General features: G+C 34.4%; 1 long non-coding RNA gene across 1 annotated transcript; it reads left to right on the top strand.

Annotated features, from left to right (window-relative positions):
• Nucleotides 1-214: 214 nt before the first annotated feature.
• LOC121219513 (uncharacterized) lies at nucleotides 215-1621 on the top strand. The gene is made up of 2 exons (XR_005916317.1): nucleotides 215-468; nucleotides 791-1621. It is a non-coding gene; the product is annotated as an uncharacterized lncRNA (long non-coding RNA).
• The last annotated feature ends 3441 nt before the right edge of the window (nucleotides 1622-5062 follow it).

Below are 5062 nucleotides of genomic sequence, written 5' to 3'. Positions count from 1 at the left end.
ATAAAAGAAAATAATGAAAAGGGGCAAATTGCAACGCGCTGCAAAATCGGAGGGACTGCGCGCGCAAATAGCCCAAAAGTCAAAAGCACGCGGATCCTCCGGGTCGTGTCGGGTCGACGCGCGGATCTCCCTTACTCAAAACGGCGCCGTTTTGTTTGGGGTATTTAAACCCCAAATTATTTCTTTAGCTTCATTTTCTGTCTTAACTCAAAGGAAAAGAAAAGAAATTCCCCCCCCCCCTTTCTGCCTTCTCCGAGCGTTACCAGAATCCGGCGAGAAACTGCCGTCGGTTCCGCCACGGACGGTGGCCAGAGGTACCCAAAATTCGAGCTTTTGAAACCCGTTCTCGATCCCCTCAAAAAAATAGTCCTCTAGACCTGATAGGCTGAAAAATGAGGGGCTTTTGTCCCCTTTCGGTCCGATTCCAATGCCGGAAGAAGTCTCCGGCGAGGCTTTCGAAACCAGCAGGTACTCACCCCTTTTCTTTTTCGTTCTTTTTCTTGTTTTTTAGTTTGAAAAGAGTAATGAAAACAACAGAAAAAAATAGAAAATAACAAAAAAATAAATAAATAAATAAAGAGATGCGCAAGAACAGAAAAAAAGCTAGGATCAACCTTTTTCTTATTAATCTCTTGTTCTTTTTTGAAAATGTTACAAAAAAGAAGAGAAAAGGCCCCGATTATCGTGATCCCCCCTTCTAAAATCTTCTTTACCATCGGTCTTTATGCCGAAATAAAAAAGCACCCATTTTTCTCTTGCTTGTTGTTGTGGTTTTCTTTATTGTTTGCAGGTGAAGCAGGTGGCGATGGGACAAGGCGAACGGCGGTGGCAGAGAGGAGTTGATGAGCGGCAGAAGGTAGGTGCGGCGCTAGGGTTAGCTGCAATAGAGGCTAGGGTTTTCTGAAAATGTTTTAGTTTTGGGCTTGTTGGGCCTTTAGTTTTTTTCTTTTTGGGCTGTAATTTTATTGTTTTGGGTGAGGCCTGTTTTAGGGTATTAGGTTTGGTTTAAGGTTTGGGTAGTTGGGTTTTTGGGCCCCGGGCAAATTTGGGCTAGTACAAAGGATATAAGGACCTGCCAAACGCAATGGAGACGCTTCTTAGCTTTGGCTTTGCGGGTAGAAGTGAGCTTAATTCTCTTCCAAACGAGATCACCAGAGTCATGCTTCTTCACTATCTCCATCACTCTTGTTCCCCAAAACGCTCTTGCCATCTCTCTAACCAGTCGCTGCTCCTCTTGCTCTCTCCCTCACCTCTTACCCTACTTTCCAAACTAGGCCTAAAACCCTAAAAATAGTTTAAAGAAACATTCAAAACTACAAGCAAGCCTCCATTTCTTTTAAAAGTTTCTAAAAGCAAACTTTACTGGACCGTTTGAGATAGGCGGCATAGGCCTTCACGAACTCATGGGGAGAAACGTCCTTTACAGTTCTTGCTACCTCCATTATTATTTTCCTTGCAGCATAAGCTGCTTACAAGAACTGTAGTTTGAGTGATTTGAGTGTTTATAATAAAATTACGCCAGGTTTGGTTGGGGCTAATACTATAATGGAATAAAATTGTAATCAGTAATTCAGTCCTTTAGTTGAGTGGAATGAAATAAAACTATAATAGTATTATTGTATTTAGTTGAATGAAATAAATATTGTAATAGCACAAAAAAAAGGCTTAAATGACTAAAGTACCTTTAGCTAAATTTTTGTAGGTAGATGATTATTAATATTGTTATTAAATTTTAATAAGATTATTATTAAATATAATTGAATAAAAATAAATAATTTAATCTTATTTAAACATAATTATTGATTAAATACAATTTAATAAAATAATATATAATTAAATAATATTCTTAATATAATAATTATTAAAATATGAATTAATAAAAATCATAACATATAATATTATAAAAATAATATATAACCTACTTTATTATTTTTTTAAACTACAATGCATTTTTAATGTGCTAAAATATTATTAGCGAAACAAATAATTAAATTATCTTCTAAACTAAAAAGTAAAAGGTAAAGTAAAAGTAGCTTGAAAATTATACTTTAGATCCAAACATAATGCTCATTCATTAACAAAAAGTTACATGATCTCTCGTTACCATCCAATTACAAAATTTTACAATCCCTTTCAACTTGGGATCAAAAGTTAGAAATCACATACGCATTCATACAGACGCGCAGGTACCATATACATATAGCATCCAGTTACCCTGGAAATGCATTTTCATTGCATATGTCTATGCTTCAAGGATTTAAGTACAATAGTAGCAAATATATCTTTGCGAACTGTGCTGATGTCTCCCCGGTTAAATGGAAAAAAAACAATAACCAATAATCATGCAATTCCCTGATTTCAATGATCTAATGACAGTACTAACGACACATTAGTGATTCTGATTCTCAGGCATCCCTTCTCCATCACTTCAGCTCTTGGAAATGACTATTTAGGTATCCACGTCCGAACCTTAGGAGATTGGACATCCCAACTCAAGGCACTTTTCTCAAAGGTGATCATTACAACAACAAAATGTCTCATTTCTAAAGCTTTGGTCACCATGCTTCAGTCCCTCCAACATGCCAAAATTGGTGTGGATATTGTTTCGGGAACACAAGTCAAAACACATTTTGCCAGGCCAAATTGTCACATAAACATAATAAATAAGAAAATCTGAGGAATTTATGGAAGGAGCGAAGAATTAAGCATATTAAATCATATAAAACATGAATTACATAGCACATCCATTAGGCAAATTGAGATTCCGTGCCTCATAAACCACAGAACTATAGGCTATCCAAATCACAGAGAAGATGGAGATTTCAGGAATTAATGTCTTCATTATATTTAAGAACTTGTCAAGATAAGTGATCACTGAAGGATACAGTGAGCATTGGAACTTGGAATCATCATTGTTTGTATAAAAAGATTGCTTTTCACACAATCTTATAGAAGATATTCTTGACTGCATATGAAGTGTAGCAGCCGCAGACCTCGAGACAAACGGAGGTTCTTCATCACTCTCCACATCCCCTTTGTTGGAAGGCCAAACATGATCTGGAATGCGTGTGATCCCATCGTCAAAATGGCGTTCACTTCCAACCTTTAAGAGACTACAAGAAAACCAAACTTCAAAAATTAATAGAAGGTTTCTAAGAAAATGGATGATATATAAGTTCCTTAGCAATGCCATCTGTTGACACCATTGTTTTCGATAAAAATGGGGTCGACTTGGATTTTGAAAATAAAAACGAACACGGGAGTCGCCACCAATCCTTTTTGATGAGGTGTGATCGGGTCACCTCGAAAAGTGGTTGTTTTTAATAAGCGATTTGAATTTATCAAAACAACGATTTTTGGTCTACGAAATTTAGAAAACGGGTTCGGGAGTCGGTTTACGTACGAGGAATGATTAACACCCTCGTAACGCTCAAAATTGGTACCTAGTTGATTACTTAATGTCTTGGTGTCGAAAATTAAAAACTCGAAAAGAATTTAAAAATACGATCCCTCTTTATATTATGTTATTTTAAAATTACTCGAATAAATCAAAATGGAAAATGCCTCCTTATCTCGAAGTAACAAGATGTCACATCCAGTAGGTTAGGACACGACACCTCGTATTTTTTAGAGTAAGCTTGCCTTTTATATTTTATTTAAACCTTATTTATTTCAATTTTAAAAGGATAATCGGTTATTTAGGTTTAACGCGAGAAAAATCGAAACCCAGTAAGTTAGGGCACGACTTCTCGAATTTCCAAATACAGAATATTGCCTTTATTATTTTTTGAAAAATCCTCGTCTCGAGAAAACAACGTGTCATATCCAATGCGTTAGGACACAACGTATTGAATTCCCGATAATGAGCTTTTTATTTATTTATTTTTATTAAAGAGCATTCTCGATTATTTAGATTCAACGAAGAAAATTGGAACCCAACACATTAGGTCTCAATCCTCTCGAAGATCCCAAGTATTGAGTATTGCCTTTATTTCCAAAATTTTCCTTTTTTACAAATTTGGGTAAAAATTGATGTAATGTTAAATTTGATGTATGAATAAATGGTTATGTTGATGAATGACAATAATATTAAAATACGAATAAAAAATTCATAGTACACATTGTCAAAACCATTTTTAAATTTGAAAATAAGGGGATCGACTTATTAAAAATGAAAATTGGGGAGTCGCCACCGATCTTTTATCGTGGTGTGATCTATTCACCTATTGAAAATAAATTTTAGGTCTACGAGATTTGAGAAAATGGGTCCGGGAGTCGATTACGTACGAGGAAGGGTTAGCACTCTCGTAACACCCAACATTGGTACCGAATCAATTGCTTAATGTCTTAATGTCGAAACTTTGGAAGGATTTTAAAATACGATCCTTTGAAAAGAAAATTTGAGTATTCGGATTGGGAAATAAGACTTACCTACTTTAAAGAAATAAATCGTCATACTCAGTAAGTTAGAGTGCAACGATTCAATCTTCGAAGTTAGATTCGTCCCTTTTTTTAAAATTTAAAAATTCATACATTTTGAGAATGACATTTGGTTATTTAGATCGATCGAGAAAATCAAAACCCAGTAAGTTAGGGTTCAATTTTCTTAAAATTCTTAATCACCAAATCTTTCCTTTATTTAAAAAAAACGAGATAACAAAATATCACATCCAGTAAGTTAGGATCCAACATTTTGAAATCTAAAGAATTTTATATTTTTTTAAATGTCTTAAAGAAATGGATACTTGATGATATAAATTCATCGAGAAGAATTGAGGTCCAGTAAGTTAGGGCACAATTCTCTCGAGAATTATTTAACACCAAGCCTCTTTTTTGAATTTTTGAAATGAAACGATTATAATATTTTAATGAAATGAAATTTTTACAAACGACATGATTGATTAACAAAATACAAATCAAATGATGAATAACAAATTAATTCTACAATTTGGAGCAATTAAACATGTGATACATCAACACTAATAATCAAATAACCAATAATCTATCTTACAAATGGCCAAAATAAATATAAAAATAATTTAATTGCTAGTAGACCAATTGA

The sequence above is a fragment of the Gossypium hirsutum genome, chromosome D07, assembly GCF_007990345.1.
Source record: "Gossypium hirsutum isolate 1008001.06 chromosome D07, Gossypium_hirsutum_v2.1, whole genome shotgun sequence".
NCBI classification, from domain to species: Eukaryota; Viridiplantae; Streptophyta; class Magnoliopsida; order Malvales; family Malvaceae; genus Gossypium; species Gossypium hirsutum.
Note: the sequence above shows the minus strand (reverse complement) of the source record. Positions and strands in the feature narration are given on the sequence as shown.